General features: G+C 44.1%; 1 protein-coding gene across 1 annotated transcript in view; it reads right to left on the bottom strand.

The window, feature by feature from the left end:
* Window positions 1-14,293, bottom strand: part of Prickle2 (prickle planar cell polarity protein 2) — a 301,419-nt gene that overhangs the window by 235,395 nt on the left and 51,731 nt on the right. The gene's annotated exons all lie outside the window — the stretch shown is intronic.

Genomic DNA, 14,293 nt, shown 5'->3' with positions numbered 1-14,293 from the left:
CTTCTCTGATATGACCTTACAAGCACAGAAAATGAAGGTGAAAATAGACAAAGGAGATTGTAGCAAATGAAAAATCTTCACAGCAAAGACGAATAAAAAAGTAAAAAATCTACAAAATAAAAGTATTTGTAAGTCATATACTAGATAAGGAACTAACATCTAAGATGAACAGAGATCTCAATACTAATCAACAAGAAAACAGGCCTATTAAGAAATGGCAAAGGACCTGAATACATAGGTCTCTGAAGAAGACATTAATGCCAAACAGACACATGGAAAGATGTTCAGTATCTCTAATCATCACAATACTATAGTCATCAGAGAAGTCTGGAGTCAGCCTGAGCTGGGTGCTGCTCTGCATGGCGAAGTGGCCTGGGGTCTTGGATCCTCCTGGAGATTTGTGAGGAGGTCCCCAAACAGGACTCAGAGGCAAAGCAAAGGAGCAGAAGATTTAAAGCACTTTATTATGCAACTAGCAAGGCAGGCTTATAGAGGACAGTCAACTTCAGAGACACTTCAGTTTTGTCTACTTCAAGTAGACAAAAACCTACAGGAGCTGTCTGCCCCAAGAAGTAGAGCAGAGTTTCTTAGAAGGCCTTGGATTTGGGGAGGAGCCAGGGCCTACGACTGACAATCAGCTTTCCAATCAGCTATGAGTCTCCACCCTCACATCCAGAGAGCGAGGTTTTCAAAACTGATATGGGAGCTAATTGTTGTTCACTGACGTGGTATCCACGGGCCAGTGAGGGTGGTCAAAACCATCAGCAAAATGCCTGAAAATGAAGTATAGCTGGGTCCACACCCTGGTGCCCCCGGCGTGCCCAAGTGGGGTCAGACAGGGTAAAGAAGGGCCACTTGCCAGGGCATGAAGCGTGCCTCTCAGAAATCTAGACTGTGGCCTTTTTTCTTTCATTCCTCTCTTTAGGGCTCCATGGCTGAGGTGCTGGCTCCAGCTCATTTCTGGCTGTCTACTCCATCAAAACCACTGAAAGTGTCTTATGTCTGGCAGATCAGCTACGGTAGAAAAATGAAAGATAAATAAGATTGCAGAGAAAGAAATGATTGATTTTATAAATTAGTACAGATATTTTGGAAAATAGTGGAAAGATTCCTCAAAAAACTGAAAACCAAGTTACCATGCAACCCAGCAATCCTACACTAAGTACACAGCCAAAGGAACTGAAAGCAGCATGTCAAAGAGACGCCTGCACACTCACATTCCCTGCCTCGGGGTCACACCTGCCAAGCTGCGGAGCCACTGAGGGGCCCACTGGTGCACAGAGGGACCTGCGCAATATGGTGCCAACACAACAGAATAGAGTTAAAGCCTTAAAAAGGCAAGCAATTCTGTCACTTGTGGCGATGTGGGTGAGCCCAGAGGACACTATGCTGAGCGAGACAAGGTAGGCCCTGAAAGACAAATACCAGCGGGTCTCATCCATACCCGCAGTCTTAAAAACGTGAACTTCTGGAAAGCAGGGACTGGCACGGCAGTTACCACAGAGGAGAGAGGCAGGTGGGGACAGAGGGGATGCTGGGCAAAGGGCATGGAATTTCAGGCAGGCAGGAGGAAGAAATCCCACATTCTCCTGTGCAGGAGGGTGGCTACAGTTAATGTTTTACATCTTTCAGAACAGCTGAGAGATCTTGAATGTTGTCACCACAAAGAAATGATCCATGTCTGGGATAGTATTCATTAAGCCTGATTTTGTCATTCCAAAATGTATACAAGCATCAAAACATCACACTGTGCCCCACAAATTAGATGCAATTACTAGTTGTCAATTAAAAGATAAAGCAAAACTTTAAAAGAAAGAAAAAGAAAAGGGCAGGAAAGTAGGGACAGAAGAGCAGAGGAAAACCTGGCAAGGCACAAGCACAAAGGCAACTTCAGCAAAGCATGGCTCTGTGCAGACACACGCTGACCCCTCATGGGTGTCACTGTTCCAGGCCCGAGTCACCCGCACTGCCACCCGCAAGCCAACCCACCCACACACATTTCCATAAGCTGCTCTCATGGTCTCTGTCTCATAGGAGCCCCAGTCTCCACAGGCTTTTGTCCACCCATGTAATAGCCCAGCCCCTCCCCTAGTCCCAAATAGCCTGAGGGATTTCCTGAAGCTCCTACTGTGTATGTGGAACAGCCGAGTCTCAATGGAGTAGTTCAGTGTTGACAAAATGTAAGCAACATAAACGTACAGCTGGCATATTCTATAAACAGAATCCCCAAAAATATATTAATTGCATTTGCAAGTCTCTAACCTCTAAGGAATCTTATACCCAAAATAAACCCACTCTCCTGCTCCTCTGTGCCCTTTAGCTTTCTATTAGCTTGGTGAAGGGCTGATTCCCTGCACAGGGTCAAGAGAAACAGTCCACTCTGATGTACACCAGCAGGGTGGGCAGTCAACCGAGAGATGGGAAGTTCAAAGACAGAGGCAGGAGAAGTCCCACCTCTCCAGTCTGGGCCTCAGTGACGACCCCTGCATACCCCAGATAGATGCCCAAAAGCCCAGCAGCTTCCACATCCCTGCTCCAGACACTGTAGTGTTAAATAATGTGATCAATCACTGATTCCCATATAAAATCTGAGACCAAGACTACTCCAGAGCTGAGCTGGATCTTACAGGAGAATATGGTTCATTCGTTTACTCTGGCAAATAGAAGGGAAAAAAAAGTAGGACTGACCAGGACAGATCAGTTACTTTGAACAATTTGGTTCACAAATCAAGGTGTTGGGCAGAATTTTGCTTTTGTTTTTCAAGTGTACATCACTTTGTCAAAGTAGCAAACAGGATTGTGGGGATCCTTCCCACATGAACACGAACACAGCCATCTTTTCATGAATCGTGGAACAAATTAAGTTTGTGAATCGAGGTACCGCTGTATGTTAAAGCATTAACCTATTCTTGCTACATGCTCATGACTTCTTTGCAAAGCAGAAGACAAGCTGTGGATGCGATTTCTCAATGACTCTGGTTGGCCCCACCAGCTCGCTCTCCTGTGTCAGCTGGTCAATACATTGTAATCATTTTAAGAAAGACAGCAAAGCCTTTCAGTTAGGACCAAATCCACGCCAAGATTTTGGGGACCTGTGTGAGCATGAAGAGGAAACAGAAATGATTACTTCTATCCAGTGAACAAAACTCCTTATAATTAGGTTGGTGGTTTCTATGGTAACTAGGAGCTGACTCTTTTATTTGAAATAAAAAATAGCAACACTCCAGCTGTCCTTGCCGTCCGGACGTTCCAAAGCAAATGAGAGATTTGATTTCACATTTGCCATGTCTGTTGACAACTTTAAACCACGTCTTTTACTTGTTGTTAAGTTTTGGCGAGACACTAAGTTCTAGTCCTCTGAGAAAACAGGTGTGAAAAACAAAAGCAAAAAGACACCACAACAAAATAATTTGCCTTCTCTGTCACCAACATGCTGTTTGTTTCTTTTTTTTCCAAATTATCATTTTTAGAAGACCAAGCTGCTTCTCTAAAGAAAACTATCATTGGTGGCTCGTCTGGAAAAACCACTGGAGTTCTCCAAAACATAGTTCCACATTTAGAATAGGACCATCCACCATCACTGGGGCCTGCATAAGGTGCTATGTGCCATGGCCTTCCTTGAATTATATCATAAAATGCCTACAGCATTCCCACAGAAGGTCCTACTATCATGTCCATTTATCGATGAGGAGGCAAAATAACTTGTGCAACACCAGTGAGAGCAAAAAGTCCACCCCACATCTGATGGTACAGTTTCTAGACTAGATTAAGGGGTGCCAACAACTGAACCATGACTGGTTGTTGCTCTGGGGGCTGAGAAACTAGGGAACTAAAAGCACAGAAGCAGTGACCAGGCCTATGACCAAGGCCAAGGCCAAGGCCAAGGGCCAGGAGGCCACTGGAGAAGGTAAGCTGAACCTTAGAGTAAAAGCAGATGCCATCCAACTCTGCCAGAGGCAGTCAGACTTGGGGCAGGCACAGTGACCAGCTAGGGAAGCCAAGGTAAGGGGACAGCAGCTTTGGCGACCCGTGGCACCAGGCACAGAGCAGGCATGGCAGGAGAGCCCGGCAGGTCTCATAACATGAAGTAACTTGTGAGTCTCAGTAGGCTGAGACGCCAACAGCAGAGCACGAGAGAGAGCAGTGGCACTGCTGGGACCCAGGCTCCTCTCCTGGTGTTCTAGAAGTCTGGGTTAGTTTTGAATGCCTTTTTTGTACACATCGCTGGAGACTGAACTATGAAGACCATGGGATTATAAGCATCTTAGTTATTTTTCTCATTGCTGAGACAAAATACTCGATATTCAATGTTAAAAGGGGGCAAGGGTTATTTAGTTCACAATTTGTAGAGGTTTCAGTCCATAACTGGCTGACTCCACAACAGGATGGCTTCACAGAAAACAGTTCATGGCAGCAGAAGACAGTAAAGGCAACAGCAGGGAGAGATGGGAGGCAAGCCTTTTTTTGCCTCTTGTATTATATTTGGGCTACCAAGATTAGCGTGGGGCCAAACCAATCAGTGAACTGACCCAGCATCACCCACCTTAATCCCAGCACTGTACCATGAATCCATCACATGCCCTATACTCTGCCACCTCTGCAAAAGCTCTAAAATTGCATGAGGCTTTGGGGGGACATCTAGGCAGAGGCCAAAACAGTAAGTGTTACCTGTGATCACCTATTTACACGACTGTCTCCAAGAAGAAACTGTAGAGTCCTTAGGAACACAAATTCCATCTTTTAAAATTTCTAGCTCATATATGGCGAGGGGCCTAGCATTTAACAAAAACAATAGATATTAAATTAATGAACATAAATGGCTAACACATACTTATTCTTTTAAATATATTCACATAATATTGCATGTCAGTTCTGCTAGCCATCTGCTATGTGAGCACACTGCAAGCATCACCCTTGCTCAGTGGGGGAGGTACCAGATCAGCCTCATTTTATAAATGAACAAAGAGAGGCCTCCAGGGCCTGGAAACTCACCCAAATCCACATGGCTGGCAAACCACAGAGCCAGATTAGAGCTCAGACTTTTAGCAGACTATGGCATAAAAACCAATTTGGTTGATTTGGAGGAACATGTGTTTCATTGATTCAATAGTCAGGTGCACAATGACATTATATTTATTTGGACAACTACTGAAAAGCTGTTTGTACAATATACCAGGCTACATCCAAAACTTGCAGCAATCCTCCTGCCTCAGCCTCCCGAGTGCTAGGATTATAGGAGTGTGCCACCATACCCTGCTCTGACAGTATTAACATATGAGTTGTTTTTCTAAACTAAAACCTCAGTGTTGGAGTTTAAGTGCAGTGTTGGCTTTTTGCTACAAATAAATGGTGTTAAGGTGCAGTATGGGCACTCATCTCTTCAAGGTTTGCCATCACCAGCTTAGGTGCCCCAGACTATTGGTGGGCAGAGAGATTGTAGACCAATGCTTTGGAGCTGGGCACAGCAATAATTCCCCAGGCAAGAGTCAGTCTAATGGAAGAGAGTGATTCCTTGGTAGTCTTTTGATATGTTTTGCCAGTGTAAACACCTTGATTTCCCTTCTGTGATAAACTGACCTTGAATTAGCCTTGGGACACAATCTCTCTCTCTCTCTCTCTCTGCCTCTATCTCTCTCCCTCTCTTTCCCTCCCTCTCTCTTTCTCTCTCTCTCTCTCTCTCTCTCTCTCTCTCTCTCTCAATTCAAACACTTAGTGTGCAGCTGATCTCCCACCCTGACTCCAGCCTGATCTCTGTTCCAGATGTGGCAAATCAGAGGATATAACTGGCTTGGCCACATTCAGAGAAAGGTACACAACGATGGGACCTTTTCCTGGAGCAATCTGGAATCTTCTGATCACAGGGAGTGAAGAGAGGAGGGTTAACAATGGAACAATAGCCAGCCATCTGACACAAGACCATGTGACAAACAGTAAGCCTCTGGGTATAGCTTTCAATCAATAAATTCTGTCTGTCTGTCTATTTATTTATCTCTCTCTTTTTTTTTTACTTACAATACTTTGACATTGTTCTTTGGTCACTTGAAACTCACAGTCCAAACAAATACAGCTCCTCTGAAGGAGGAGATGGAGAAAAGATCCATGCAGCTGAACACCAGAGAGGCTAAGCATCACAGAAAAGGGGAGGTCTGTCTCTTAGAGCTACAGAGCCTGTTTGTTTGCTGTGTTAAGGAACAATCTACAATGTGGCACAGAGGTGCCCGTCATCTCCTCTGCATTTACCTCACTGCCGCCTCCACGCCCTTCACAGGCAGTGTCTGTGTGATAAAGGGCACCATAATTTTCAAGAAGATAAACAGGAAAGAAATTCAGTCATTCAATAAACATTAGGAAGAAACTTCTGTGTTCCAAGGACGGATGCTAACTTTTTATAAAAATTATAATCTGTCTATATCAAATATGACTTCAGACACCTTTCAGGCTAAATAAACGTCACTTCTTCATAAGATAATGAAGAAGAAAAAAGAGGAAGGGCACCACTGCGCCTACTTCCTGCCTGCTGTACTCTCCAAAGAACACTGCAGGAGAGGAGAGTGGCCGAGAGCCAGCTGGCAGCTGGGAGCATACTGGACCCTGCAGTGTGCAGACAGGAGAGATAAAGGGAAAGGGGAGGGATTACTGGAAAAAGCAAAGATATCTTCAAAGCAGAGTACAGAAGGAACCTGGATCCCAGGTCAAACCCCAAAGGGGCTGATGGACTTGGTCCTGGGCACAACCCTAGCGATGCCATTGCCATCCACAACCCTAGCGATGCCATCGCCATCAGCATCACCTGCTGATGCTTCCCAAGCTGAAGTTTCAGAGTTGCTAAGGTCTGTCTGTCTCCTCTAACGGCACAGGTCAAAATGTAACACACACACACACACACACACCCCATGATCTCCTAATAGGCTAGGCCTTTGGAAGGCGATTCAATCACAAGCACTCAACCTCTGCTGCATCTTCTGCAGGTGAGGGTGTGGCAAGGAGGAGCCACCTCAGAGGCAGGGGCAGGGCAGAGGCAGAGGCCAGTCAGCAGCAGCCCTGAGGTGGCAGCACCTTGAGTTTGCCCTTCCCAGTGTAAAGAGCTTCTCAGCTCCACCTTTTCCTCTTGAATATTTGATCATTTTCATCTACGAATAAACCAGCAAGCGACAAATTACTGAGAAAAACGCCTACAAACTTATTAACCCAGCCACCATACAAACAGTAAGAGATGCACAGGAAGGGCCAAAAAGCAGAGGCTTAAAGAATGCGTGGAGCTGTGGAAGGGCAGGAGCTCAAAGCTGCACGAGGTGTGACGCCACTGATACCTGGCAGGAGGAGAAGGCCTGGAACAAAGGCAGTCCCTCTGCGCAAAGCGAGCCTCCGGGTTTGCAGGTAGCAGTCATCAGAAAGCTCCTGCATCAGAAAGCTCCCACCCCCTTCTTCTTGTGAAGAGCCCCTTTTAGGGCAAATAGGTGTGTGTCAGAGAGCATGGCCCTGCCTGCCTCTGCTCTCTCCTGAGGAAGACAGGCATCGCGTTCCTCTTACCAAAGGGCATCTCTGCAGAGCTGCCCATGCCTGCAGAGGTCCTGTTTCTCTGAATGACCAATGTGAATTACACCAAAGGACACATCCGAGCTGAGACATCTTACTGTCCCTTACCAGCTTCCAAACACCTAAAAATCTCGTTTCAGTTGTGTCTAAATTACCTAGGCAGAGGTGTTTTAGTTACCCCAGATCCCAAGGGCAGAACCCACTCTGCAACTTGTCCCTGACCCAACAGAGGTAGCAGGCTTTGGTGCCTGCGCCCAGCCCACAGTGAGCACAGAGGCTCTACAGCCACTGGAGGCCAATACAGGAACTCACAAGAGGCTGCCCCAGGTTAAGCCAAAAGCTGGAACCGGGGAGGAAATTATAAAGGTCAGAGCAAAAGTTAATGCACTGGAGACTAAAAAGCAATACCAAAAAATTAACGAATTGAAGAGTTAATTCTTTGATTAAAGATTAAATAAAAGTGGCAAACCCTTATCCAACATTATAAAAAAAGGAAAGAAAAGACTCAAATCCACTCAACAGCGAATGAAAAGGGTAAGATAACAATGAACTCTGCAGAAATCCAGCAGATTATCTATACCTACTTTGAAAACTTGGATTCTAACAAGATGGAAAATGCAGAAGAAATGGACAGATTCCTAGCTGAAGCAAGAACAACCTTAAAGAAACCAATATCAATCAGTGAAATCAAAGATATAACTAAAGTCAAAGATGATACCAAAACCGGAGGAGGACCCAACTAAGAAAGAGAACTACAGGCCAATTTCTCTAATAAACATAAATGCCAAAATACTCAATAGGATACTGGCAACAGACTGCAGCAAATCATCAAGAAGATTATACCGTGACCAAGTAAGATTCTTCTCAGGGATGCAGGGATGGTTCAACATATACAAATCAATAAATGTTACGCACCACATCAACAGAGCCAAGAACAAAAACCATATGATCATCTCAATAGATGCAGAAAAAGTTTCTGACAAAGTCCAGCCTACAGAAAATTGGAATAGACAGTCTTTATCTCAATCTGATAAGGGCCATTTATGACAACACACAGCTAACATCATACTAAATGGATGAAACTTGAGGGCTTTCTCTCTAAAATCAGGAACAAGACAAGGATGCCAACTGTCTGCACTCTTATTCAACATAGTCCTGGAAACTTTAGCCAGAGCAATCAGATAAGAGAAAGAAATAAAAGGAATAATGATAGGAAAGAAAGAAGTTAAATTATCTTATTTGTAGATAACATGATACTCTACAAAGATGACTCCAAAAATTCCACTAAAAAACTCCTAGATTTAATAAGCAAATTCAGTAGCTTAGCTGGATACAAAGTCAACACTCAAAAATCAATACCCTTCCTGTACACGAATAATAAACTCACTGAGAGAGAAATCAGGGAAACAATACCTTTCACAATAGTATCCAAAAAAATGAAACACCTGGGAATCAATATAAAGCAGGATGCAAAAGACCTCTACACTGACAACTACAGCACTCTGAAAATGGAGATTGAAGAGGATATTAGAAATTGGAGAGATATCTTTTGCTCTTGGATAGGAAGAAGCAATACTTTGAAAATGGCCATACTTTCAAAACTGTTATACAGATTTAATGCATTTCCAATCAAAATTCCAATAGCACATCTCACAGAATGAGAGAAAACCATCCCAAAATTCATTTGGAACCAAAAGAGACCTAGCATAGCAGAGGCAATTCTGGGCATCAAAGGCAAGGCAGGGGGCATCACAATCCCCGACTTGAAATTATACCATAAAGCCACTGTGATAAAAAAAAAAAAAAAAAACAGACTGAAAGATCAATGGAATAGATTAGAAGATGCAGAAACCACTCCAGACATAGTAAGCCACTTTATCTTTGACAAAGGTACCAACACATTCTCTGGAAGAAAGCCTCTTTAATAAATAGTGCTGGAAAAATTGATTCTGCATGTGCTGAAGACTAAAATTGAACCCCTTATCTTTCACCATGCACTAAACTAAATTCGAACAGGATTAAAGATTTAAACATTAAAACAGAAACATTAAATCTGATGGAAGATAGAATACATAAAACTCTTCAAGGCATTAGTGCAGGCAAAGACTTTATGAACAAAACCCCTATCATACTGGAACTATCACAAAGAATCAACAACTAGGCTCTCATCTTATTAAAAAGCTTTTGCATAGCAAGAGAAACTACCATCAGAATGAAGAGACAACCCACTATGTGGGAAAAAATGTTTGACAGCTGTTCCTCAGACAAAGAATTACCATTGAAAACATATAAAGAACTCAAAAAAAAGTTAGGCCTCCCAAATTTAAAGATCCAGTCCGAAAATGAACATCTGAGATGAATATACACTTCTCAGATGAAGACATTCAAACAGCAAATAAATATATGAAAAAATGTTCAATATCACTGATCTTTGAGAGATGCAAATTGAAACACTGAGATTCTATCTCGCCACAGAAAGAATAGCTATTATCAAAAATCAACCAGTAACAAATCCTAGCTGGGCTGTGGGGAAAAAGGAACTTTTCTCCAGTGTTGGTGGGAGTACAAATTGGTGCAACCATTGTGGAAATCCATGTGGATTTTCCTCAAAACATTAGGATTAGAGGTCCCACTTGATTCAGCTATTCCCCTTCTGAGGATCTTCCCAAAAGAATTAAAAACATCATAGCACATAGATATATGTTCACCCATGTTTATGGCTGCACAATTTGTAATAACTAACTGTTGGAAGCAACCCAAGTGCTCATCAACCAAAGAATGGATAAAAAGATGTTCTTTTTTTTTACAAAGGAGTACTACACAGTCATGAAGAAGGGTAAACTGGGGACTTTCATAGGTAAATGGATGCTACCTGAGATCATATTCATAAGTGAAATAAACTAGATGGATTAAGGATACACATATTGTCTCCCCAGTATGAGAAGCTGAAAGAGTACACAGCATCCAAAATGTATGATAGATGGTATAAAATGGGAAGAAGCTCCAAAAGGAAAGAGGAACTGAGATGGGGGGAAGGGGAAAAAGAAGGAAAGAAAAAATATATATATACACACACACAATACAGTTAAGATAGTTATATTACTAATTTCTCTTAGTTCATTGAAAAGAAAGGTTTGTGCTAATATTATTTGGACAATTAAATGCTGACATCTTCTCTGAGTTACTAATTTAAAGATAACAATATGCAATGTAGTAACCATTGTTACCCTCTTACATCTTATTTTGAAATTTTATTTTTTGTCTTTAAAATAACAATAAATTAATTCATAAAAGGGGCCACTCTGTGGGGCAGATAAGCTGCCCTCACCCTCTCAGAGTGTAATGTCATGCTACTGCCTAAAGAACTCAAGAGCAGGGTTGGGGATTAGCTCAGTAGCATAAGCACCTGCCTTGCAAGCACAGGGTCATGTGTTCGATCCCCAGTACCAAAACAAAACAAGAAAAACTTAAGAGTCTTCAGAGCAGGTAGAAACAGCTGTCTATCAGCAAAGGGACTTCATCACCAAAACTGATCCCAATTTTTTTCTTTCTTTGGATAAATTCTGCTTGTTCCTGAAACTGCTAAAAAACAAAACAGATATACCTTGTACCTTGCAAAGCAAACAGCTGTGAGGCACTATTTCAGTCATATTGCTGTCCAATAGAAATATAACACAAGACACATAGAAAAACATAAATATCTTCTAGCCACGCTGAATCTAAAAACAAGTGAGATGGATTTTGCAATATATTTATTTTAAACTAGTGGACCAAAAATACTGCAATATGTTAGCCATATAAATAGCTATAATGGTATATTATGCATTTATCTTAGTTGTATTGTCTTTCTCAGACTTAGCCTCCAAACTTCAGTGTAAGCTGATACACAGAGCGCATGTCGGTTAGAACGCGTCACTTTTCCACAGCTCCATGACCAGCGAGGCAGCACGGGGCCACAGAATGAGGCTAAAAATATTTCGGGTGAAGACCTACATGCATGAGTGAGAACTCCCACAGGAGCTCACGCGAGGACAAAGCAAGCGAAGATGGAGAAACTGCGTTGCAGTTTATATCACTGAAGAACCAGCTAGGACTCAGAGATTGTCTATATTTTATGTTTTAAAAAGAACTTTGAAAAAAAAAATATTATAAAATCGACCTGCATTGCTCACTGCCACAAGTGCCTGCATGGCAATCACAAGGTCATGAATTCGATCTCTAATACCAAAAAAAAAAAAAAAAAAAAAAAGAGCCTCATTAACAGTGGAAAGAAACAGGCCTGGACAGGCACCCACTCACTCCTTTCCCTGGATGCTGAGTCCAGGGTGCCACACGTTCTCTCCATTTTTTTGTTTCTGGTTCTGCTTAAATGTGATGCCCTCGCTCCTGGGAGAAATCAAGACGTGACCTCTGCAGGGCAAATCAAGATGGTGAGCCAGTGCACCAGGGCATCGACCTCCAGCAAACAGGGTGAAGGACACTCTGTCCCCAGACTCCCAGCCAGACACACAGGGACTGGACACCTGCTTCCGCTTGCGAGCCTGGGTGTTGATGAGAGGCAAATACAAGCTCTTCCGGGTTTCTTCACGTCTAGCCTCGGGACAGTCGCCACCCCTACTTGGCTGACTCTATGGCTCAGTGCCTGTACGTGCCCGGCACAGGCGCTACAAGGAGCAAACAGCACCAACAACAGCGCTAGAACGATGTCACGCAAAGAGTGCGCACGGAGCCTGACACCCAGGCAGGGACCGAAGCCAAGCAAGTGAGACGCTCGCCTTGGGCGCAAAACTCCAGGAACACAAAAGCCTCGGGGATCAAGAAAAATAATTTTCATGCAATATTTTTAAAAAGAAAAATTAATGCTAAAATTATAGACAATGAGCAAAATATCGAAAATCTTTGCTTTTTGGGCTCCAGAACAGTGCTGTGTTGTCTTTCAAAATTAATTTATTTAAACTCTGTGTGCTTCATTCTTCTGCCTGGAGACTAAGGAGAGACCCCTAATCCCAGGTCCTTGCCCTGACAGGAAACCAGGCAGCTCTCAGTTACCCAGAATCTCAGTCATCATGGGAGGATGTGACATAGGACTGTAGGGTCCCGGGCTGGCATCTGTCGCGGGGCTGAATGCAAGGTCAGCTGTGATGGGAATGATCAGTGTAGCCCATGTCAAAGAGAACAGTCCTGAGGTGCCAGCCTCCACCCACCCCCAGGAGCAAGGCAGGCCCCCAAACACTGGAGGGCCGGGGACACCACACCCCTCCTCACTGTTTTGCATTTCATTTTCCCTCTTCTTCCCATGGGATGCCCTTGGAAGGGAGCCGCCCCACTTTGTCTCTCTTTCCTTAAAAACTGCAGACCTCAGAGGCTGCAGGAACTGAGCCTCTCCCGGATAGAGCTGATTTAAATGGCAAACAAATATAGTACACGGGAATCAAAATCAACATGATGCAAACCTCGCCCTGGACCCAGATTACTTCAAAGCATGAGCAGCATCCTCAATGACCCGCAAGAGAAAGAAGGGAGGAAAGGCAAGGGCAGGACGCCCGTGGACCTAGCGCTGCTGGGGTGGGAAGACGCCACACACCTCTCTAACCCCAGCTGAACCCTGGCCAACAGCAAGGCGCTGCCTGGCTACTGAAGTCTCTGCACCGGGACCACGCCACGGCCACGGCCGTGCTCGCAGTCAGGTGTGGCCAGGAGCTGCTGTGCATGATCTCACTGGGGAGGAAATGGGTGCTCTCCACACATCTGGTCCTCCCACAAGCCCTGTTCCCAGGTTCCCATCTGCAGCTGGGGAAGCATCTTCTTTCTTCTGGCTCCACAAAAAAAGAAAAAGAAAGAAAAGGACAAACCCATGCAGCAACCAAGGGTGACCTGCTGCCTGTGCGGCCTGTTCTGCCCAGAGAAGGCCTGATCTGGTCCGGCCTTTCCCAGCCCAGGGGACTTGGCTAAGTGTGATCTTCCGTCCTTTGATGATACAGGAACTCTAACTGGGCTGATTTCCTGCACTCCAGCTGTGTCTCACTCAAGTTCAAGTGTCCCATGAGCACTCACTTAGAAGAACAAGTGTGTGTTTTACACAGCCCTGCCAAGGCTCCAGGCTCCCAACCCAGGTGGAGCCCGCACTCGCCACCTGCCATAGCTGGAGTCAACACCCATGCACGTGCGCCAGGATCCAGGCGATCGTGTCACCTTGAGAATGTTCTTCCCAGTTTCTTGAGCATGAAGCAAAGCAGTGGGTTCGGTAGTTTAGGTGATTAGACTCATAGGTCATAAAAGATTCAAACTCCCTCTTCTACGGGATTACTGGTAAAGAATGACTGCAGGTTTGTTGAATGGTTTGCTTTTACAAAATACTTTCGTATAACTTTAGGGTCCACCATGGGACTGTATTTCCATTCCCATTTAACTATTCACAGCAACACATCTCTGTAACAGAGTATGTCAGACACATGGAGTCCAGGTCAGAGAGGATCATTTGGCAGAGGGAGGTAAAATTTCACTCTAAATCACACAGAATTAGCAGTGAAATTAAAAGATTACTTTCCTAGCTCATATTTTGCACTTTATGCAGGGTTCCTTAAGACAAGGAGAGGAGGATAGACGGAGAAGGAGATATAGAGAGAGGGAGAAGGGGAGAAGGAGGGAGAGGGAAGTTCTGGGGCAAATAGGTTTGGAAAACTGTACACTAGATGCTCTTCTAAAAACTGAGCTGATGGAATGTAACTCCCCCAAAAGCAGAATCTTACTCCATAGT

The sequence above is a fragment of the Cavia porcellus genome, unplaced genomic scaffold (genome assembly GCF_034190915.1).
Source record: "Cavia porcellus strain 051 isolate PalLab524CR breed Dunkin Hartley unplaced genomic scaffold, mCavPor4.1 scaffold_10, whole genome shotgun sequence".
Classification (NCBI taxonomy): domain Eukaryota; kingdom Metazoa; phylum Chordata; class Mammalia; order Rodentia; family Caviidae; genus Cavia; species Cavia porcellus.
Note: the sequence above shows the minus strand (reverse complement) of the source record. Positions and strands in the feature narration are given on the sequence as shown.